General features: G+C 42.3%; 1 protein-coding gene across 2 annotated transcripts in view; it reads right to left on the reverse strand.

The window, feature by feature from the left end:
* Positions 1 to 25,105, reverse strand: part of ZFP64 (ZFP64 zinc finger protein) — a 332,799-nt gene that overhangs the window by 235,751 nt on the left and 71,943 nt on the right. The window lies entirely within an intron of this gene.

Raw genomic sequence — 25,105 nt, forward strand, 5'->3', positions numbered from 1 at the left:
AGCAGCCCTGCAAGAGGCAACTTGTACAGCAGAATGCATTAAATCCTGTAAGTCTTTATTCTCCACAGAGTCAGGAATCAACATCATTTTCAGTTTAAGCAGTCCAATAACATGTTGCTGATATTTTAACATATGAAATTGGCAGTTTAAAGCTCTAATTGCCAAGGTTGCTGAAGTATAAACCTTTTTACCCAATCTATCCAGCGCCCTGGAGTCTCTATCGGAAGGGGTAGGATTTTTAGCAGTAGAAGCCTTAATGCCCTTGGGCCCCTGTGAAATAGTCTCTGGATCTGCAATAGGATTTTTGAAAAGGAACTTGTGGGAATCAAGGACCCTGTAGTATCTATCAGGTTTTCTGGGAGCAGGAGGCAGGGAATCAGGGGCCAAACTGGATTCCAAAAAAGCATCAACAACAATGTCTAGTACAGGAGGAATAGCCAAAGGCCTATGCTGAGGTAGGAGAAGGAAATCCCTAAGCCTCCTTTCTGAATCATAAAATTCCTGGATTTCCCAGTGAAAATGCTCCCTTAGAGTATGTAAGGTTTCCCCAAAAGAAAAATCCTCTGGAGGGGAAGCAGAGAGAATAAAGTCCTCTGCATCAGAATCCTCATAAATAGGCAAGGACAAATCCAGGTCATCAGAAGAGTCAGAAAAAAACAGAATCCTGATCAGAAGATTCATAATCAAGGTCAGCCCTAGGCCTCTTAGAGGGGGGGGGGTGGCTACCCCTGATTACAGTTATTAGATCTTCAGCCATTTTTATAATTTGTTTTTTAGGCATAGAAGCCTGAGCATGTGGCCTGGGCATTGGTTTTTTAGACATGGATCAAGATTTAGGCCTTTGTAATGAAGGAGGCGTTGATTTAATATGCAAGTCCATAGGCCTGAATACACCTTCAGAAGCCGGTGCCTGCACAGCGGCTCCAGACCCATCCAAGGTAGAGACATCCGTGGGTTCTATAGTTGAAGTATCTCATGGCATACTGGACTCTGAAGGGGTCTCAGTAGAGGTCTGCGAATCAGAAGTAGCGGGTATCAGGGGCTGCGAAAGTGCCTCACTGAGTACCGGCGAACTGTCGACTGGCTTAGGAGAAGCGTCGTCGGCAGTTTTGGACCTCGGCGGCCTGTCTCTGTCTTTGTGTTTTTTCAGAATCCCGGTAGTCGGGTGGCTAACCGACGACATTTCTGGATAATTAAACCGAGAATCAAAGTATTTAGAGGTAAAAATATACCGACGACGGATAGTGCGCTGATTAAATAAAGCACAAAACCGACAGCAAGGTACTTCGTGGTCAGGGCCTAGGCAAGGAATACAGTACGAATGAAAATCTTTATGAGGTATTTGCTTTCCACAAGTAATGCAATTATTAACTTTTACTGACATCGGGGGAGCAAGAAAAAGTTTCCCCAACGGGGTACTTAGCTTTTAGTTGAAGATTCCGGTTCTGAAACTCGAAAACGAAAATTTCAGGAGTCGGCCGACCGGCACTTGCGAACTGCTTCTGGCACCACACGGCAAGAAAGACTGATGTAATGGCGTCGGCTGCATGTTTTATACCCCTGACAACCTGATGTTATGGAAGAAGGGACAGCAACCGACGTAGGACCCAAAACTTTGTTAATCAGGCCGACTGAGGGCAACCTGCAGGCAGATTACCCAAATGTAATGTCTGCAACAGTGAAACACGAAGAACATCTATATATCTATATATCTATATATATATCTATATATATATATATATATATATATATATATATATATATATATATATATATACACATACAAATATATATAAATACATACATACATACATACAGAGAGAGAGAGAGAGGGACCAAATTTCAGGTTCAACCTGAGTGAAATACAAAACATTTCACCAAAAAAAAAAAAAAAGGCAGAAATATAAGCAATAAAAGAACAGTTCAGACTAGTTACATAGAAAAACTGTATAAATATAAGCAATAACAGAATAGTTCAGACTAGTTACATAGAAAAACTGTATAAGTGCATTGTAGTAAACAGAGTGTAATGTATAATATTTCCATTAGTTTCTAAAGTGGGTTAATCTTCAGTAATTCTGTAACAGAAGATAACAGAGGTGGAAAGGAAATAGGGACAGAGTTAGGTGATATGTTCTGTGTTGAAGCAGGCACAGCTGGCCTGGCAGATGGAATGCTTTTTGAGTTGCATTCTGAATTTGGAGTAAGATTTCACTTCCTTTAGGATCAATGGGGAGGGCTTTCCAAATAGCTGATGCCTGAGAGGAGAAAGTATCTGCAGTGCTGTGGAATTTGGTTCTATGGGTAATGGGAGATGGTGTGGCTTGTGAGTAGCATATCAGGTTGTATGAGAAGGCTTCGCTGCAAAAGGACAAAATGTCTGGAGGTGGATTAGTTCATAGAGTTGGTATCCTAACAGTAGAAGTGACTTTTGCTTTATTGGTAGCCATTTGGCTTTTTCTATGGTGATAGAGTGATACTCATGGAATGGTACGTCTGTAATTAATTGTCAGATGCCAACGGAGACTGTCTGGAATGTACTGGTGTATTTCTTGGAGAAGGATGTAAAAATGGTTAGTCCATCTTCCAGCTGAGACAGGAGAACTCATTTACCAATGCCTGCGCTAGATGGTTGAGACAGAAAACGGGAGATCTTTCTACCCAAAAGAGGAGGGAGTTTATTTTTGTTGTCACATAGTCTGTGCGGAAATGGAAGTTTAAAAACCGACCAGGCCATAGTCCTACATATTTGATGGTGAAGGTTGTGTAAAAATCAAGAGTCAGATGCTTGGTGAATCTTCTGCGACTTTCCTAAAAGTATAGTTTTGGTCCTGGAAGGGTTGAGTAGTAGTTTACAGTTTATGAGCCATTGGTGGAGCTCATGCAAGTCTAACTGGAGTTGGGATTGAATGTTGGTGTGAGTCATTTTATTGGTAAATGGCCATGTTTCCTGCATAGAGGATAAGTAGGAAATAAGGAGGTCAAAAGTAAGTCAGTTAATGAACATGGAGAAGAGAAGGGAGGAGCAAGAATACAGCCTTGTAGTTCATTTTTGATTACAGAAGCAGATGCTGATTGGAGGGATCCAATTTTAACTGTAAAGTGTTCGTTAAGTTTTTAAACCAGGGAGTGCTTTCTGGAATGATACCAATTATAATTAGTTTGTTTAGGAGAAGATAGCAGTCAATGAAGGCAAATGCATTTGTCAAGTCTATTAATAGGGAACCTGTAAGGAGGCTTCTATCACTGTTTTGCAAGACGTCATTAATTTGGGAACAAGTTCTGTCATTGTACTTTGTCAAGATCAGAATTAGTAATGTTTGGAGATCACATGGTATTGTCGAATGTAGTGAGAGACAGCTGCAAGTAAACTACTTTTTTTAAATGTTTGCTCAGAGCTGGGAGGATGGATATTGGGTTGAAGTGAGAGGTATCATTTGAGTTGGTTTCATTAAGAGAGGTTGATTTAGAGCAGTTTCCAAAAATTTATGTAATAATGTTTTGTGAGAAATGCACTGGATATATATATATATATATATATATATATATATATATATATATATATATATATACATACATATAGATATATATATATATATATATATACACACACACACACACCCACAAATATATATATATTTATTAATTAATTAATCTATATATATATATATATATATATATATATATTCACTTTAGAAGCTCGAAATACTGAAATATCGAAATTCAGAATTTCAAGCCCATAAAGTGGAATTCTGAAAAGAGAGAAACATCAGAAGCACGAAAGGCAAAACCTCAAATACCGGAGGTTTTGAATTAGCGCTTCTGGTGTTTCGCTGTGGTTATGGATTCAGGTAAGTGTGTATGTGTTAAATGTTTTGGGTAGGGGCTGTGGTGTCTGTTACTGTGTTTTGTTGCTGTGATGTGTGTGTGCGAGGAGAATGTAGCTTGTGTGGAGGTGTTTTGTGTGTGTTTGTATGTACTGCGACCTCGGAGTTAGAATATTTAAGTAGGGGGGTTGTAGGGGATGCAGGGGGACTTGTCCCCCTTCTTTTATATAGAAGTGTGTGTGTGTGTGTGTGTGTGTGTGTGTGTGTGTGTGTGTGTGTGTGTGGAGTAGAAGTGCTAATTCAAAATCTCTGGTGTGCGAGATTTTGAATTTCACGCTTCTGAGTTTTTGTTGTTTTTAGGTTTCAACTTTGTAGCCTCGAAATACTGAATTTCGACATTTCAGTATTTCGAGGATATAAACTGAATCCATATATATATATATATATATATATATATACACACACACACACACACACACACACATACACACATTCACACGTACATATACACAGACACACACGCATAGATATATATATATATATATATATATATATATATATATATATATGTATGTGTGTGAGAAAACAACAGGCAATTTTTGCAGTGATACAAGGGGTTGTGTTGTCAGATCTTGGAGGGGTGTAGGTGTGAATATTTTAGTATAGTACAGACTTCTTTGGGATGTATGCGTTTGAAATGGAACAGGAGAGGGGTGAATGGTGGATGGAGTAGGTAATTCATGATCTTAGGTTTTAATTCCTAGTCAGACTTTTCACAGGAAACAAATGTAAATGCACAGGGGTGTGGAATTTATTGTTGAGAGATTTAGTTCTTTCTTTAAGGATATCTTCTGGTGGACATTTTTTGCTAAGCATATTGAATGGCGTTTGCAGGGAGGGTGTCATGAGAAAGTTTTCTTCCAGTAAGAAGAGTTTCCAAAAGTGTTTGGAGGACTAAGAGAGGGATATGTTTCTTGTTTGGAGGTTCTCAGTTGGGGGTTTGTTTTTCACCTTTGCCAACTTCAGACTGAGGACATATTTCAGTTCAGTGAACAGCCATTCAGATTTGGTGGTTTTTTAAAGCCTATGGACAAGTGTGGAAAAATGTGAATGTGTCAAGATGGCAAAGGTAGATTTAGCAAATGTGAAATCTAATGATATTCACCAAAATTACAGTTGTTGACAGTGGCGTTTCCCTCTTTCACCACTGTTGTATGACCTTGGAGTTGGTATATATAAGTTTGGGGGTGTCCTCCCACATGGGGGTGCAGGTAGTCTTGACCCCTGCAAAAAATATCCTCAGAATATTTTTCAAATTGTTTATACCTGCCAAAACTACCTTTGGTGAGCCGACAGGAATCCACAAAATTCTGTCTTGCAGCTGAAGAATGGCTTACAGCTGCAATATTAGGGTCATCTAGGAGAGTATATCGTTCCATTTGTGAGCTGTGAGAAACTTTTTGAGCTTGTCAATATTAGTGCTAGACCAGTTTTTAAAGGCTTTATACACTGGTGGTAGTGTGAGTGAATGATTCTAGGCAAGCAGCTAGTGGTGAACTCCAAAAGGTAGGTGAAAACACATGAGCTATTCAGGGCCAGTGAGGAGGGTGAGACATCTGGTGCAGTGTCATACTGCTGCTGAGGAGACTTTTTTTTTTTTGTATTTTATGCAGTTCTCATGAAAAACTGTGCTGGTGAATCATCCCCACCTCCATGGCAAATCAGTAAGTGGCCCCCACTGATACCTCCTTTTAGGACAAAGACCCTTCTTACAGAACCCCATCCTCCACTAGGGATATGCCCCAAGGTGCACCCAAGTACACTCCCTCCCACCAGGATGGGGACGCACATATATATCTGCCAGTACCTCTGATGCCTGAGCCATTATCCCTGCATGCCACAGCACTGGCTTCCCCCTTACCTTTTTAATATAAACATGAGGACAAAAGTACTAAATAAGTGACTATATGAAAGGTATAATAAATTAGAATCATCAGATAACCAGTTTGACTATATCACCAACAGAAGAAAATCAATTTTATATAAAAGTTTATAAATGAAATATGTGCATTTGGACAGCTGGTGTTCAATGGGGGTACATAAAGTGTTTGAGGTTGGTGGGCAGGCAGTACAAGAGGAAACCCAACACTACTAATATGCTGTTGACTTTATGAAGAGGTTTCTTTCTGGAATTTGTACACACAGAACCAATTGTTTTATAATGTGTTAAATAATTTGTATGTGAAAGAATTCTCTTTTGGGGCTGTTTTCCAGACCAGTCGAAATACATCAATTTATTGTTAAGTGCATCAGATTCTTACACAAGACAGAATCAATATGATATATTATAAGTCATTTTGGAATTTGTACAGAACCAGTTGTTTTGTAGCATTTTAAATGTTTCTATTTGGAAGTTACCTCTTTAGTAGTTGATGTTATGTAGTCCAATCTCGCCTACATTCTTACCCATGGGTTCGGAGCCGAATGTCGGCTCTGACTCGGCCGAAACTTTTCTAGCTCAAAGTCTTTCTATTGGCTGGGCTAAGATGGTATCCCATGCTGCACTGCTCTATATCCCCAGATCTCGTTTGCTGCTCGTGTAGCTCGGACATGGTCTCGCTCTTGGCTGTGGCTAAGTACCCTTTTTTCTTCTTCTTGAGAGAATTTATTGCAAACAAAAAGCTATTTTAATAGCTATTGTTCATTTGGTATTATTTTGTGGAAAAGTTGTGTGTGTGTGATTGTTTCTGTGGTATCCCACTAGCTGTTCCAACGGGCTAGGCCCGTTTCAGCTAGAGGACCTAGTCTGTCCCCTTGCTTCCCTGTGTTACTAACTTTCCGGTCTAAAACCATTTAAATTAGAGGTTTTAGGCCTACCCCCGCTCTTGTGTGTGTCAGAGGATCGTTCATTAGAGTTTTTTGTTAGTGGTAGTTTTTCCCGCCCCAAGTGTGGTGTAAATCTCTGACTGATTTTCCAGTTGGTTCAGTACCTGTAATTTTTTGTCTTGCTGATTGGTGGTAGTTGTTTACGATGTCTAAAGATTCTAAGGAGCACAAGCCCTTGGGCTTTAAGAAATGCTCAAAGTGTGGCTATAAAATGTCCATTACCAATGGACATTTTGTCTGTGTATATTGACTGGGAGCAATCCATCTCCAGGAATCATGCAGCTTCTGTCATGCATTTAATCCTAGAGTCCTTCAGGAAAGAAAGAATAAGTCGATTTTGAAGGGACTTCTGAAACCCTCATTCGAAGAGGGTCTGGAAACTGCTTCCAGCTCTAAAGCTAAAACCACTACATCAAAAAAGAGGTCTCCGGCTCCTTCAGTCTCCTTGGAGCCACTGGAGAAAATAGCTAAATCAGCTTCGACATCCTTGGTTCCACCGTTCTCGGGGCCACAGGAAGCGTCAGTGGTGATGGAACCGGCGTCAACTCCAATCATGTTGGAACCTATTCGAAGCCGATCGCCTAGTATTAGGCTAGTATCACCTGAGAGGAGGTCTCGATCTCCCTCCCTGTCCTCCAAATCCTCCAGGACATTATCGGATGTGGACGTCGATAGGGTGGTGCAGAGACTCTTTCAGTCGCCGGTTTTGGCAAAATTGTTCTCTGCTCCATCCCAGTCAGCTCCGGAGCCCATCCTGTAACCTACTTCGATACTTCCTCCTCCGAGCGCATCCCAGCCTTCGGAGACGGAGTGCTCGGCTCCGTGTGATGTCTCCAGGTCAGTTCCGATGACCCCTCCTGGCTTATCGGTGCCGACGTCAGCTCCGACCCCGTCGGCACTGTCCATGGGATTCAGGACACGGGATTCTTCAGTCGGACCTGAGGGAGAGGCTTCGGGACGTCTCTCAGTTCCTAGTCTCCCTCTCAGTGCTTCGGCGCGGGGAAGTCCGACTCCTGTTGTGGCTTTGGAGGCTGGTTGCTCCTCGGACTCAGGGGGACCAGCGTTTGAGGCCATGCGGAGTGCGCTGGCCAGATCATCAGTGACATCATGCGGGTCGGTCATTCTGTCCCCTACTACTCCAGTGCGGATCTCTGATCACTTATCTTTAGACAGCGGAGCCCCAAGGCCTCAGGGTATCCCCATGAGTGGTGCCCAAGTTTCTGAGGGTCCATCAGAGTGCTTGCCTGAGGAGCCCCCTAGAAAGAAAACATGCAAGAGGAAGCACATAGACTCCCAGGATGAGTCTCTCACATCAGATACTGACCTCGAGGAATCGGAGGGGGTCCCCCAAGTCATCCTCTGAGGATGTTTCTTTCTCTGACATCCTAGAGATCTTGAAACAAAGAGGTGACTGGCCATCCAAAGCCCCCAAGGAGGAGGAGTCGGTCTTTCTGAAGGCCTTTGGTGCTCAGCCCTCTGCCTCCTGGGTGTCTCCACCCTTCGTTGAGCTCCTGGATTTGATTTGTCGAAGGGTGTGGGAGAACCCTGACTCTGTGGAACCAGTCCCCAGGAGACCCAATCAATTTCTGTCTGCTCCCCCGAGTAAGGAGTTCCTGTCCAAGGGAGTCCCTGTGGATGCCAAAGTGGTGGCAGCGGCCACTCAGAAGGAATTAGCAGAGTCTTCTTCCACCGTCAATCCTCGTAACAAGGAGTCTAGGACCATGGACCTGTACGGGAAGCATACCCTTTCTTCAGCGACCTTTACCTTACGGTCACTGAATTATTTATCTCACTTTACATGGCTTTAGAGAGCAATTCCATTATTAACTCCTCTATGAGGCTGATTTCATATGCAGCCGAGGGAGCGAGTAGGGCAGCAAGTTCAGGAGTCACCGTTAGGAGACAGGCCTGGATGCGCCTTTGTCATTTCGCGGAGGCCTTCAAGTTTTCATTCACCGACGCCCCTTTTGATGGTTCCTCTTTGTTTGGAACCAAGGTGAAAGACACCCTCACCAGGTGCGAGCGGGAGGGAAAAACTCTGCCTGCTGTAGGAGTCCGTTTTTCCCTTCCCTCTAGGCCTTATCCCAAGGCCCAGAGGGGCGGAAAAATGTGGTTCAAGAAATCACAGAGATTTTTTCCCAGTACACAAGGTGAGCCCCCCTCCAGAGGCAGAGGGGGGGGTTATTCAGGGAGACGCCGTCCTAGAGGCCGAGGAGGCCCCCGCAACTCGGGAGACCGCAATTCCTTTCGTGGTTCTCCCTACCGTCGCTCCTGATGGGAGGCCCGACTGTGCATTTCCAGAGCCAGTCGGGGGCCGAATCTCATTATACCCGGAGGCCTGGCAAGACATCACCTAGGACCAATGGATTTTATAAATAATTTCCGGAGGTTATGTCATTCCCTTTTCGTCAGACCCCCCTCGTGTCAGAAAAATCCCGATGTTCCACCCAGTCAAAGGGATTACGCAGCTTCAGAAGTTTCAAAGCTGCTAGAAAAAGGAGCCATCCGACATGTCCCCTCAGACCAGATCGGATTAGGGACTTACTCAAGATTCTTTTTGGTGCCGAAAAGAACAGGGGACCTGAGACCCATATTAGATCTCAGCCGACTGAACAACCATGTACAAAAGTCCAAGTTCCGAATGGTCACATTGCAGTCTATTCTCCCATTGTTGGGAAAAGAAGTATGGATGTGCTCCATCGACCTCAAGGATGCTTACTACCACATCAAAATGGACAGGGCATCCAGGAGTCACCTACGCTTCCGGCTGGGTGCCAGTCATTTTCAGTTTCGAGCCCTACCCTTTGGTCTCACCACAGCTCCCAGGGTGTTCACCAAATGCATGGCAGTGGTGACTGCTCACTTGAGACGTCAAGGATTCCAAGTGTTTGCATATCTGGATGACTGGCTCCTCACTGCCACCACCAGGCATCTACTAATTCAGACCAGGGACGCCACTATAAATCTGTGTCAACAGTTGGGCATAACATTAAACTGGGAAAAATCTGCCTTGTTGCCCTCACAGCGTGTCACTTTTATAGGTGCAGAACTAGACACCGTCCTCATGCGGGCGTTTCTACCACAGGAAAGAATCAGAGCCCTACAACAAGTTCACACCCTGCTCCCACTGAGAAGAGTGAAGGCAAGATGGGTTCTCCAACTGTTGGGGACTATGGCCGCGACGATTATGTTAGTTCCTCTAGCAAGGTTACATATGAGACTCCTTCAGTGGCTTCTCTTTGCCCAGTGGTCTCTTCGACGTCTTCCTCTTTCTCATCCTATTCTACTTACGGACAGGTGCAAACAGGATCTCAGTTGGTGGCTTTGCACCGACAATCTGGACACAGGAAAGCCCTTCGTTCCGGCAACCCCGATTGCCGCGGTGACCACGGATGCCTCCCAGATGGGGTGGAGGGGCATTATCTAGGCAGGACAGTCCAAGGCACGTGGCAAGAGCACGAGATGCATCTGCATATCAATGTCCTGGAGATGAGAGCTGTGCTACTTGCGTTGCAGGCACTTCAGAGCTTTCTTCCTCTCGGGACTATTGCAATCCACTCGGACAATATGTCAGTGGTGTGGTATCTGGACAAGCATGGAGGAACCAAGTCATATCCCCTGTGCAGAGAGGCCATGCGAATGTGGCAGTGGGCAGTGTCTTCCCAACGTTTTCTGGTGGCAACGCACATTCCAGGGAAGTCCAACGTGATCGCAGACAGGCTAAGCAGAGCTATTCCGATACCTTACGAGTGGTCCCTGAACTGTCAAGTTGCGGAATGGACCTTCCGCAGGTGGGGTAAGCCTTGTTGTGACCTTTTTGCCAGCCCCCTCAATGCCAAATGCAGCAGTTACTTCACGTTGATCCCCCCTCAGGGGGAGTCACCCAGGAACGCTCTAGTCCACGACTGGCCCTCCGGTCTACTATATGCCATCCCTCCGGTCCCCTTGCTGTCAAAGGTTATTCAGAAAGCGCAATCCTTGGGAAGCAGAATGATTCTGATTGCCCCTCAATGGTCTCGTCAGATTTGGTTCCCCTTTCTCCATCCCTACCTCGTGGACACTCCTTGGATTCTGGACCCACAACCAGACTTACTGACACATATGTCAGGGCAGCTCCATCCCTCTCTGCGGACCCTCCGGTTGACAGCCTGGCTATTCCACTTCCGTCATTAGTTAGGCTTCATCATTTCATGCCGAAGGTAGTTCATATTTTATCTTCCTCTCATAAGCCCTCGACCAGGAAGATTTATTCCAGCAAATGGAAGAGATTTTCAATTTGGGCTCATACCCAAAGGATTGACCCTTACACGGCTCCAATTTCATCTGTTTTGGAGTTCTTGTCTATGCTTTTTCACCAGGGCTCAGCGTCCGCCACCATTAAGGTCCAATTGGCGGCGATTTCTACCTTTCATGTCGCAAATGAGCCTAGTCTGATGGCTCATAGACTCTGTAAGGCTTTCCTGAAGGGCACTCTGTTACTTCGTCCTCCGGTATCGGAACCTGTCATGTCTTGGGATTTATACTTTGTTCTACAGGCTCTTACTTCATCCCCCTTTGAACCTGCAGCTACTTGTGATTTAAAATTCTTGACCTGGAAGACTGTCTTTTTAGTAGCCAGCACGTCAGCCAGACGTGTTTCAGAGATTCAAGCTCTATCAACCAAACCCCCATACTTGATTTTTCATACGGACAGGGTTTCTCTTAGACCGAACCCTTCCTTTCTTCCCAAAGTGGCGTCAATCAGTAACCTTAATCAAGCCATTGAATTGCCAGTGTTTTTCCCCAGTTCTCAAGCAAGGCAGAATTCAAATTCCATCAATTGAATGTACACAGACAACTGCGTTTTTATCTGCACAGAACGAAAAACCTCAGAAAATCTGATCAATTGTTTGTTTCCTTTTCGGAAAACAGAATGGGGACCCCTGTTTCCAAAGTCACTCTGTCCAGGTGGATCTCCAGCTGTATTTCCTTTATTTCTCAGGGGGTAAAGATTTACCGTTTCCGGTGAAGGCTCACTCTACTTGGTCTGTATCTACATCTATAGCCTATCAGGCCAGATTGTCTATGGATGATATTTGTGCTGCTGCTACTTGGGCATCTCCTCACACCTTTGTTACTCATTACAAGTTGGATGTGGTATCTAGGGGCAGGTCTTCCTTTGGTTCCACAGTGCTCAGGAGTATTTTCCACTGAGCCTCCCAGGATTTAGGTGCTAGGGACGCTGTCCCACGGGTAAGAATGTAGGCGAGATTGGACTACATAACATCAAGAAGTTATGTACTCACCATAACGTTCGATGTATGTAGTCCATCTCGCCTAACATTCTTACTTACCCCCCCTCCTTCCCCCTTCCTGGAGGATCTGGAGGTTAGGTCTGGTTTCAGAGGTCCCTTCATTCTTGGTTTGTTCTTCCTTTCCTTGGATGTTGTTATGCATGGAGAATAAGTGCTGGGGTTTGCAGCAAACTAGATCTGGGGATATAGAGCAGTGCAGCATGGGATACCATCTTAGCCCAGCCAATAGAAAGACTTCGAGCTAGAAAAGTTTTGGCCGAGTCGGAGCCGACATTCGGCTCCGAACCCACGGGTAAGAATGTGAGGCGAGATGGACTACATACATCGAACGTTATGGTGAGTATATAACTTCTTGTTTTCTACAATAGAATACATCAGTTTATTGTAATGTCACATTACTTTCATGATTCAGTTTTTGTTGCTGTGTCTAATCAGAGAAAAATAAAAGTTGCTTGTGTTGTGAGAAGCATAGATCCATGATGCTGAAATTCCAGGAGGTAGTCTAAAGCCACATTAAGATGCTGTTCTTTATGCTTGTAGTTTTCAGTTTATATTGTTTTTAATCTCTTAGACGTGTGCTGCTTTTATTATAAGCACTTAATTACAGAAAAAATACAATATATTTGCAGCGCACCTTGATAAAAATACCATGGTACAGGAACGGACAACTGACCTCAGTAGTTCCAAACTGCACTGCACTGTAGCTATAAATGGTGACAGATAAAACAATTGCCTACAGCATTTAAGACCCAACAATATTAACTAGCAGTTGCACAGAAGTGCAATATAGTTATAAATACACAAAGCCTTAATGCACAGAACATAACTATGTTACAAAACTTCAAATATAATACAGATTTAACAGCAGTTCATAAAGATGGCAGATCATACTTTAAATGGTTTTATACGGTGCCTGCTAAAGTACAACCTCAATCTGGGTAACTATGCCTTACCCCACTGAAAGTATATGCCAGCTGCAAGACTGCACTGCCTTCAAAATAATGAGAATAACTATCTTTTAGAAAACAATATAACTCTGTAAAGTGTTTAAGAGTATTGTTTTTTCTGTGCTTTCAATCTTATGTTCTTCCTTATTTTTTCCATTTTCATTAGTTCAAGATTTTTGACTCAATAATTTAATATCTGAATATGCAATATTATGTCAAACAGCATTCCACTAGTCCAGGCATATCTGTTCTTTGTTTTTTTTTTATTTGTACTGTTTTACCCATTGCTGTTTTTGTGGTATTCACTGTGGTCTGAAAAATGCTCACAAATGGTTCTTGACTAGTGTACTTATTGTCCAAAAGCTAAATGCATACCTCAGCTATTTGGCCCTGAAGTTTCTTTAAGAAAAGGTAAATGCATATTGTAGAAACCAGTATCGCTAATTAAATTTTAACTTGTATATTTATTTATTTGACAATAGTAATAATACTAGAAAGACTGATTTCAAAAAGCAAGTTACTGTGCAGTTACCTTGTTCACAGGTTAGCAAAATAAAACAGAGCAGCTGCTGCAGAAATCTTTACTTGTCCACCAAAACATCTGTCAGAATGAACTTTTAATTCCAAGGTAATCATATTTTAATTCAAATACATTTAAAGACGAGGCAGTCAGAAATGTTACAAGGCAGGACATTTGACATTTTAAAGTTTACCTAGAATAAGTCAGGCATCTTCATTTCCCTGCATTCTAAATGTTAATTTGCTTACAGTAAATTATTTGTTCCAAGCATGCTGGAAACACATGATTTCTATGTCCATTAATGATACGTTTCTCCTTTCTAATTTATTGTTAAAGAAATGTAAATTTTGCCTTACCTACCAATAGCTGCATATTTGGTGACCATGGTTATTAACAGGTCAGTTACAAACAGATGAGATGCAAACAGAAAATCATTGCCAGCATTATTTCAGGCCACATATCTTTTACTGCTACTACCTTAAAATGCTTAACAAATATTGTACTGGAAATCTGACAGACTCTCATATAAACATGCCTAGTCCATTTAAGGTGGAAGCAGAGCTTTTAATGAAAATAACTTTAAATTTAATTAAAATAAATTAATTCTATTAATTTAATTTCTGTACTACCGTATAATGATTTTTTGAGAATAAATAGGTTATGCAGTGCAGACTGACTTTAACAAGGAAACATCAGAAGCTGAAAATATGTTTATCGGCAGAGGTGATGATGTAAATGAAGTAAGAGAGGCAAAATTTAAGATCATGGAAATGAGATTTAAAAATATAAGATGTAGTGGTAACAATAATACCTTCAGAGGTTGGGACTTGGATGTTGGAAGAAAATCAGTTATAAGAGGGAATAATCTTCAGAACAAAGAAAATAAAAGAGAAGTTTACTTTGTAACTACATTTCATGTGATAACTGAACAAATAGAAAAGTACAACAGCTTTGACCTATGGTATTGAGGGATAAAGATTTAGTACATGCATTACCAGCTTTAATATTTCCTATAAGAGAGCTGGAAATTTGTCTGACATGACTGTGCACAATTGCTTTACACCACCAGATGTTAGTATTAGTAGGAATATTGTCAATAATAGAGGAACCATGCCTTGTAATAGATGTTCTATTTGTAAGCAGGTAGTTAATTTCTTTCCATATATATAAATAAAACTAGGTTTGTGATAAATGATAACTTTTCATGTAATACAGAAGGGATAATTTATGTTGCAAAATGTACTTGTAATTTATTTTATATTATGGAGACATGTAGAAGTTTTAAAGCTCGTTTTCAAGAACACATCAGGGATATAAAAAATAAAAATTGGATAGTCCTTTGGGTAATCATTTTATGGCTTTACATAATTCTAACCCTGATGAGTTAAAGGGTTGTATTCTTGAAAAGATAAGAGCTATGTTTATGAGAGTGCACAAGTATAAAAGAAAAACTTCAAGAAAGGAAACACTTTTTATTTTGAAGTATAATACTTTGGAGCCTTTTGGGCTCAATAAAGAATGCAAATGAAGTATGTAGTTTAATTAATATTATTAGATAATTGTTTGACTGCTTGTTATAGGCTTTTGTAGTGTATTTAAAGCTTGATTCAAGTGTAGTTTTTTACTCTTAGAAGGCTTTGTTAGCCAAAGCACTAAGGATTTTATTAAATTTGTGTTACTTTTTGGATCTGTGGCCTCCTTTGTCATTACTTTAATATTTTCTCCTTTGAAGTGGTTACTTTTAATAAAAATAACTTAAAAATGCAGCTCTTATTTTCTTAACTTTTGAAAATGTATCTAACTACATCAGAGATAGCTGCTGCTGCTGGTTGTGCACCGCATTTCACACTCCAGGATGTAAACCAAGAAATGTGGTTACGTAATGAGTGTTATGGCCAATCCATTTTTGGTAAATATAAATAACCCCAGACTCAAGGCAAGCAGTGATTTATTTCATGCCATACATACACCTGAATTAAGCAACAAATGTGTGGGGGACTGTTTTACTGATAGCATTCTTTTTCTTCCAGCAGTAAATCTTTGAGATGGTTTCCAATTGCAGTATTTACACCTGTCAGGTCTGATTTTCCATTCACCCATGCTTTCCTCTGTTTTTAGGACTTAATCTAGTTAGGGCTAAAAGCACTTGAGCAGCAGATTTTGATTATTTTACTGGTTAACTTTGTGATTTACATTGACTTTATGAACAAAAACTGGAGAAGTCTAACTTTAAAATGCATGCTGTTGTCTTATTAAACTGTATTGACACCAAATGTGTCAGTAAAAAACATGAGCTTCTAACTTTATTGAAGACAGTTGTCAATAAAACAAATTTTTCAAGGATGGCACCCCTGAGGAAAAGACATCCAGACAAATCAACAAGATAAAATGTGACACACGTGTATGTGTGGTCAGTAAAAAAATTGCAGTATTATTTTGCACATATGAGGAATACGGCAGAATACGTTGCTTGCTTTTCACAAGTTTAGTGCAGTTTTAGTTTACCGTGACTGGATCATTTAATTAACCTACTTTCACTACCCAAGCCTGGTCTTTCAATTCAGGCACAGAATTGTCTGATTTGAAGTACAACCACCTTGATAGCCAGATTTTGAAAGTTCACCAGGGGGTTGAAATAGTTCAGATGTAACTGCATACAGCTTACAATGTTGCAGAGTCACACTTGGATATTCACACAGCTGTGTTTCAAGACTGACCATCCTATAGTAAACCACCACTACAGTAACAATTAACACAGATCTTGGTACCAACTGAGAATGAAGCAAAGAAAAAGGAACTGCTACACTTTCAAATGAATCAGCTTTTGCTCATTGTTCATAGAAGAATGAGAAAGGTTACAATATGCTGACAGAGACTATGGAAAAGATGACATAAGCAGGAAGGATTTTGCAATAATGACCTACTAGTCATAAGTCTTCCAGTCACTGTTAGCTCCCTATAGTGTGGCTGCAGGGTCTGCTACTGTATCTGCAGTAGAGATGTGCATTTGTGTCTTTTAAGTTGACTTTCTAGCATCCCAGTATATTTTCATATACAGCTGCTACACAATGATAAGTAATTCTCCAAATGTTCCCCCCACCTTATCACCTGATTTGCCTCCCATGTTAACAGGTGCTGCACACAGCTCAATTTCTGCCATTTCATGAAGGATCTCCATTATTAGCCATGTAAAGAAGACATGAAACAAAGCATTAAGGAGGTCGCTGTTCTGTTTATGCAAAAATCATTACTTGTATCCTTTGAGAAATATATGAAAGAATAATGAAAAGAATAATCTAACTGTAAATGTCACAACCTGCAACACTTACAGACTAATATTTACCACCAGCTACACCTTTTCTAACAAGCCTATTAATACCCTACTCAGTTCTTCTTAGCCCTGTTCACTAGTAAGAAAGAGTGTAATCCGTCTTTTTAAAAGTGCTGCTATGTTAACTGACTCACCATTCATGGTGTTTTGATTGTTTTGGTCCTCTGGTTTCCAGCCTGTCCTACATGAGTGACAATGAATTATATTGGTTTTTGATCAACTTGTAGTTCTTTTTTTTTTCTTTAAACTGAATGTTTAAGATTTTATAAACATTCTATAAATAATCAAACAAAATAACAGCATTCTGCCCTCTGCACCTACCTTAACATAACTATAAAACAATTTGAGAAACACAAATACTAAATAAACCTATGTACAGTATTTGCAAATCAGAGTCAACACATCTTCCTCTATACACATTCATCAATCAACTCCTATGAAAAGTTAACATTTAAATGAAATCCTAGATTCTTAGATATTGTTTTCCATATAGTTAGAATTTGTATTTGTGGTCCCAGTGTCTTATGACAGCAAATGCTGCCCTACAAACTGAACAGATATATAAGAGGTAGCAAGTGGTAGCCTTGCTTGCTGCATTTCAACCACACTATCCATATGGCTCTCCTATTCTTGATCTTCTTCTTGCCACAGCTATTACAAATACCTAACAAACAGATGTGCCAAGACTTACCTGGGTACTTCCCAAATTCATCTTTTATAACTTCCATAAACTGTATCTAATATACCTGTACTCTCTCACATTCCCAAAACATGTGTATACCACCAATTGCTGCCTCTTTCCCACATTTCCAACACTTACTAGTACACAGTTTTCCCTCTAAAAACGTTTTCTGGTAAGTGTTATCACTTGTGTATTATTCAAAGCTGCTGATTCCGGACGCTATACCACATACTCAACAATACAACCCCTTTCCAAACTTGCTTTCACTCCTTTGGACTTATCGGCAGAACCTCTTTCTGTTGCCAACTCCACTGAAATTGTAGTGCTTTCCTGCATTTTTTCCGTGGTGACCTCATTCACGCTTATTTCTGTTTTATCTAATCACTACAATAACCTGTTTTTCTGTTACCTAATGTACCGATTATGTTTGTTATTTTAAATACAACAAGGTCTCAGCTAAAAAAGGATGACTCATTTGGCCCAATCCACACACCAGTTTAAAAACAAATAAACAAACCGTGACTTCCCTCCTCTGGGAGAGTGATCAAGGAGCCTTAATCCTCACCACTGCAACCAGTGGGAAACTCTCACTGTGAGAAAAACAGACACACATATGTATTTTCAGATGCAGCCCTCTGCAATGAGCAAAATTTCCCTTAAGAGCACACAGAGAATGCAAACCCAGTCCTGGGGCTGTGCTTTCTCAACAGGCCCCAAATAAGACTTCCCCACTGACCACTACAGAGCTGAGTCCTTAGCCAGGTATTCCAAGCCAAGTCCTCCACCACCCTCTCTGTGAAATCAGTGCTTTCAGTGTCCCTGTTCAAAGTAGCTGTCACACACACACACCGCAATTTCATTTTCACACCCACCCACCTGGGAAAGGCTATCACAGCTTATCCACTCTGCCACCTCTACCCAGACTACAAGGTAGACTTGCTGCCACCAGAACACCCAAAGCCAGCTACTTTAAGGCTCTTACTAGAGTACCCAATTACATTTAGTATAATTAATATTTATACAAATGGTAGTGTTTAACCAAGCAGCAAGGCTTTCAGGAACGTGAGACCACAGTGCCAGTAAATAAATGCAAGTACTCACAAAGGTTAAATATTTTATAAAAGAAGAACAGCCCCAAATGAAAGTTTTTAGCTATATTTAATAATAAATACTAATAAAAAAATTGCAAAACAACATTTAGCTAATTTCACTATATTTTTTTTAAATGACTGCAGAATTACAGATCCCTAGTTACTTACTAAAGCAAGGCAAGATGAAAGTGGATGAGTGTCTTGTCAGGTCCAAAAACACAGTGCCCTCCTCATATCCATCCTTAGTATTCAAATACAATTTCCAGTGCTGCTACTGAAGAACATCACATCTGGTCACCTGACACTGTAGTTCCCACACTACCCTTTCACTAAAAACTCAGCCAGGATCTGGCACTGATGTGTCACCATACACACACAAAACTTTAGCTAAGGTTTATTACAGCATCTGGAAACTGTAAAACAAATAACTACGGCACTTCCATCCTTCCTGCAGAAACTAACAAGCCATTCTCTGACACCCCCAGGGTAGCAATTAGTTCACCACTAAGCACAACAGAGCAGGATTTCAGCCCAGGCTTTTCATATACATTGAATTCAGACCTGTGAGATAAAATCTTTATGGCCTAAACCAAGTCATTTAATTTCAGGTTATTTTTCTTAAGGTTAGCTGGGATGAGCTTAATCCATTCCCTTCCAGTACTCTGTTAAATATAAACATTTTATCAGTTGCAGCAATACACTCTGACATACATACATATTTCTTTGCTGTCCAACAGTAGCTTTACAAATATATTTAACACAAGCATCTGTACAAATCAGTTTGATAGTCAAATGACATAAGTCTACAAAACTCCAGCTAGCTATGCTGGCATGTTTAACACATGCACTGCCCTACTCCCCCCTGGCACAGGTGGCATTACCTCACATCATCATCTCATCTCTCCCCCCTTTGAAGACATGCTAGTTTTTCAAGTGATTCTGGAGGAACATTGTTGAGAGGAATGAGCCTGTCTGGGAGCACATTAACCCATACCCTGTCTTGACAGCCCATCTGCAGTGGCATTGCTGACCCCACTACAGTGCTGCACTGTCATGTCATATGCCTGCAACCCTAGGCTCCAACTTAATAACTTGGCATTTTTCTGGCTGGCTCGATGTAGCCATGTTAACGGATTGTGGTCCATAACCATAGTGAATTTCCTTCCATACAGATAGGGCTGAAGTTTTTGTAGTGCCCATACTACGGCTAGGTATTCTTTTTCTATAGCTGCATAACATTCCTCCCTGGGTTGGAGTCTACAGCAGAGGTATACAACAGGATGCTCTTCTCATGAGGAAACCTGACTGAGTACAGCCCCCACCCCCATGGTTTGAAGCATCCACCTGCACAACAAATTCTTTGCTGTAATCTGGATTGGCTAGCACAAGGGGCCACCCTAAAGCCCCTTTAAACTTCTGGAATGCCTGCTCCCAGGCAGGGTCCACACAACCTTATCTGGTCTGTTTTTCCTAAACAGGTCTATGAGGGGAGAAGCTATTGTACTATAATTGGGAACAAACATTCTATAGTACCCCGCTGTGCCCAAAAATGCCCTCACCTGCTTTTTGGCAACAGGGGGCAGGACCACATTGGCAGATTCTGGCCTAATCTTACCACTCCCCACTCAAATACTCACCTGACACTTACTGGGCTTAATGGTCAACCCTGTCCTTTGCACTCTGCCCAGGATCTCCCTAACATGCTGAAGGCGCTCTTGCCAGGAATGGTTGTAGATGGCAACATCATCCAGGTAAGCAAGGGCTTGATTTCCTGCCCCTGCTAGGATATGATACCCCAGCCTCTGGAAGGTCACTGGGGCATTTTTCATCCCAAAGGGCATCTTCTGGAACTTGTATAATCCAAAAGGAGTCACAAAGGCTGACCTCTCTCTAGCAGTGAGAGTCAAGGGCATCTGTCAGTAGCCCTTGGTCAGATCAATAATTGTCAGATACTTAGCCCCACCTAGCTGCTCTAAGGCTTTATCTGTACTAGGCATGGGATAAGCATCTGACTGTGTGTGACTGCTTAGTTTTCTGTAGTCCACACAGAACCTGGTGTTGCCATCCTTCTTTGATACCAGCACCACTGTGGAGGCCCAGGGACTGCTGGACACCTGGATTATTCCCATTTCCAACATTTCCTGCATCTCCTCCCTCAGTGTCTGTCTGACTTACTCAGGCACAGAGTAAGGGGCTTACTTGACAGGTCTTTGGGGTGCTGTATCCACATGATGCTCCACAAAGGTTTCTCATTGTCCCCAAACTCCTGTAACACTGCTGGATTTCTCAAACCTGGTCAGGGAATAACTGCTGGGACATTGCTACCACTTCCACAGAGGTGTCAGTCTGAACTTCACCGTGGAGATCAGTCAACAGATACCCCTCACACTCCTCCTGCCACTCACTGCAAACACTCAGCACAAGGGCCTCCCTATCATGGTAAGGCTTCTCATGTTAACATGGTATAATTTGTGCCCCTGCCTCCTGCCTAGCAGTAGTTAACATCACTGACCTTCCTTACCACTTTGAAGAGTCCTTCCCAAGCTATCTGCAGCTTATTGCGTCTGACAGGAATGAGCACCAAAACCTGTTGTCCTACAGGATACCCTCAGGCTCGAACATACCTGTTGTACCGGACCTTTTTCTGCAGTTCGGCTCCTGTCAGGTTCACCTGGGCCAAGGCCAAGAGCTCCCTAAGCCTTGCTCTGAGATTTAGGACATATACCACAACAGACTCCTTGTGGGATTCACACTCACCCTCCCACTTACCTCGAATCAAATTCAAGGGCCCCCTCACCCTATGCCCATACAGCAATTCAAAGGGTGAAAACCCTGCGGATTCCTGGGGTACCTCTCTGTATGCAAACAGCAAATGGGGCAAATATTTGCCCCACTTCCTCTCAAACCGGTCTGCCAATGCCCTTAGTATGGTCTTCAGTGTAGAGTTTAACCTCTCCACAAGACCATTAGTCGGGGAGGGGGGGGTGGTAGGGCGTAGTCTCTAGGTGCTTCACCCTACACAGCTCCCAAATAGAAACCAGCATGTCTGATGTGAAATTGGCACCTCTGTCAGTCAGTATTTCTCTTGGGAAACCTACCCTGCTGAAAATCTCTAGCAAAGCATTTGCCACCTTATCTGCCTCAATGGAGGACAGAGCCACCACCTCGGGGTATCTAGTAGCATAATCTACCACTAGGATATACTTCTTCCCTGTGGAACTTAGGGTACTCAGAGGCACCACAATATCCATAGCTACCCTCTGAAATGGCTCCTCAATCACAGTAAAAGGCATCAAAGAAAAGTACAGTTTTGTACCTACCATAAATGTAGATGTCCGATAGACATGCAACTGCAGTCATAACATGTGGGTTGTCCTGCCTCAGGCAGCCCTCGGTCGGCCGGATTCCAAAGTCTGGGTCCATAGGCTGATCTTCTTTCTCCGGGACCGCCAGAGGTGGAGCACATAAGCAGCATCAGCCATTATCGCCATTTTCTTCACCCAGATGCCAGGTGCCCTCCCAGGCTCCAAGAAGGACTGTAATCAAATTGGAAGACAATAACAGGATTCAAATAAAACATATATGAGCAATAAAATACACCATAACAGATATCCCTAGCTAAGAGAGAGACCCTAGGAGGAGAGGACAGGGAATGGGGAGGGGGGGAGAGGGAGGGTTGGCCTGCAGTGTTGCATCTATATTGATCTACATTGTTGGTGGTAGTACCAAAACTGTACTAAGGTCCTTCAAGAATGCAAGTCATTCAATAAGAATACCAAAGAATAGCTAAGCTTAGCTGGGGAGAGGAGGAAAAATCTGGTGTAAAGATGGTGTGGTAATGCAGCAAAGCCAAAACTGGAGCTCAATCTGGAGGAGGAGAGAGGGAGGAGTAGTGAGGGGAGATGCCGCGCACGTGAGGTATGTAGCAAGCTCCATCCTGTAATTTCTTCCAGAACCTTAGTAGGCACCCCTGTGTAGGCTGTCTCTGTGGATGTGTGGTCCATTGCTGAATCAGGGTTTCCATATAAGGAATAATTAATATGAAAGGAATATGTCAATCCATTTTGAAATAGTCTGTTTTTTGAAATTTTTGAAATTGAAAGCGCTTTAAGTTGTCTGCTAGGTAAGTTCAGGTTCACAAAACTCCTTGATTCTGTCCAGGTAATGTTAAGTTGTCTGTGAATGTCCGGGTATGCAACAGTCTTTCCCCTTGTTCTCAGGATTGGGAAGAAAGCAGGCAGTGAGATAAAAAAACCCGAAGAGCCCTTGATTTGATTTAAAGTATAAATAGAGGGTTGGTCATATAGAAAACCCTGTCTCTGTGAAAAATAATATGAATTCTGTGAAAATTAGGGCCTGGTGGTATAAAATTGCCCTTCTTGCTGATATAATTCTTGCTCCCAAAATTGTGTCCAGGAAAAGCTGCCTCCATTGCAGGAATGGCTCATCACTTGGAAGCTGGAGAATCAAATGACGTTTTTTCTAGCCTAGTCAAGACAAAATTGAGGTCTTGATGGCCTGTGTTCTTCAGTTTAGTATTGGTTAGTGAAGGTGATGCCTTTGACAGGTGTGAAAAGTTGAGGGCAAGTGGAATGTAATCTGCATGGCGGTTGTATCTAGCTGATGATCCGTTCTGATGATGCTTTATGTCCTCTTATGAGATTCACCAAATGTTCAATATCTGCCAAACATTCCAAGATGCTGAATCAAGTCCTTCATGTTGTTCAAAGTCCCGCTGGAAACTTCTTTTGCTGGGATGCATTCCTGAGTTGCTAGTAACCTTTCTGGTGTTAGGTATTTCAGTGGAGTGTTGTTAGCCTGTGTCAGTGTTAGAAGATCTGCTATTTCTGAAGCTTTGGCTGCTGTTATTTATTGCAGTGTCTGTGAATTTGTAGTGGCCTGTAGAGAGTGGTGGGAAGACCCCACCTCCTGGTGTGTGGGAAGGTAGACCTCCTATTGTGACATTTGTGTGTGAGTAGTGGTACTAGTGTCCCTTGTGGCAGAGGTGTCTCTCTTCCCATTAATAGTGGGTCCAGTATCAGATCTAGGTGGGAGGTGGGAGCACATCAGGGTAGAGGTGGGAATGCATGATTGTCTATTTGAATGAGATGAATGTTAAGCATTCCATTTCAGGCTTTGGGGGGCTTGTGGTTGTGCGAGATGAGAGGCAAATAGGTCCATGGCAGAGTGCCCCACTGTCCATTTCTGGCTGTGCCCTCCGCTGTAACCTAACCTCATGTCCATGGTCTGTGGGATCCTGCTTGGGGCTGTCTGTGACATTCCTGCTTAGCCTTCACAATGTGTAGTTGTCTCTTGGGGGGGTAAGGTGATGTTTACACCCAGATGCCTTGTCAGTCTGCAAAGGGGTAAGAGTGGATTGTCAGTGCATGTTTTGCACATCACATTGGGTGTGTCGTTTGTTTATATGCAGTAAATGGCCTTGCTGGGTTCGTCCGTGAAAGCCTGTAATGGCATGGAGACCATTGTCCTTGTATACACCTTGCTTCATGCATTCCCATGCAGACCATTGGAGGTTTATGGCTAGATGTGTGTCTTTTGGAGACCCCCATCCCTTGTATACACTGCTGTTCCATGCTGTGCCCCCATCCATCTAAGGTGTTTTGTTTGTATGGTATGTGCTATCTGTAAGATTGTTCCAAGTTGTTACGGTTTGCCTGCCTGGAATGTTTGGGTATAATTAATACCTTTGTAGGCAATGTTATGACCGTCATGAGAGAATGAGTTTTGTCAATGTGCTGAGGCTTTCTAGGAATCTCCTAGCAGTCATCTGGGTGAGTTTTGCAAGGAGCTAGTGGAACCAAGAGAAAATGCAGGATGCCATGTGCTAACCTTCCTGTCATCTGAGAATTTAGTTTGAAGTAATGAGTTAACTTTTTTGCTCTGTAATGGTGAAGTTTGGCTTGTGAGAAGATTGTGCAGTATCCCATCTAAGAAGATGTATTTGCTGGGATGTCTGTAGTCTTGATTTTTTGGAAGTTGACTGTGTATCCCAGAGTTTGAAGGACTCGGTATCATAATCAGGTTTTTAGTCTCATCAATTTAATTCAGCTTTTTAGGGGCAGAGTCATCAGTGGTAATTGTAAGAGCAGTCGTCCAGGCATGGCCCAGATGTAGTATGCCTGAGGCATGTGAAGGCAATTACTGAAGGCAGGCTGTGGCTGATAAATTGGGGGCAGTAGAGGCATGCCTGTCTGATGCTGAGATGCATCTTTGCCTGGCATGTCAAGAAATCTGAGGGTCTTCTGCCTCTGTGTCTTCAGGGGACATGTAGTGCCCCAGAGTTGAACTGGTTTAATGACCCTTGTCCAGTCAGGGAAGGAGTTGCTGTAGTTTCCATTGAACAAGGAACAGTCCAGTAGAAAGGTGTTTAATTGGTCTTGTTGTGAACTTCTCCATTGCTTCTTTTTTCTTGGAACACTGATTTGTCTTGTTCTGGAACTCTTTCTTGTTTGTGATAGAACTCATTTCTCTTGCTTCATTGGAGTCCTCTGAGAGTTGTTTTGCTT

The sequence above is a fragment of the Protopterus annectens genome, chromosome 12.part0, assembly GCF_019279795.1.
Source record: "Protopterus annectens isolate FY-2018-M chromosome 12.part0, PAN1.0, whole genome shotgun sequence".
In the NCBI taxonomy this organism is placed as follows: Eukaryota; Metazoa; Chordata; order Ceratodontiformes; family Protopteridae; genus Protopterus; species Protopterus annectens.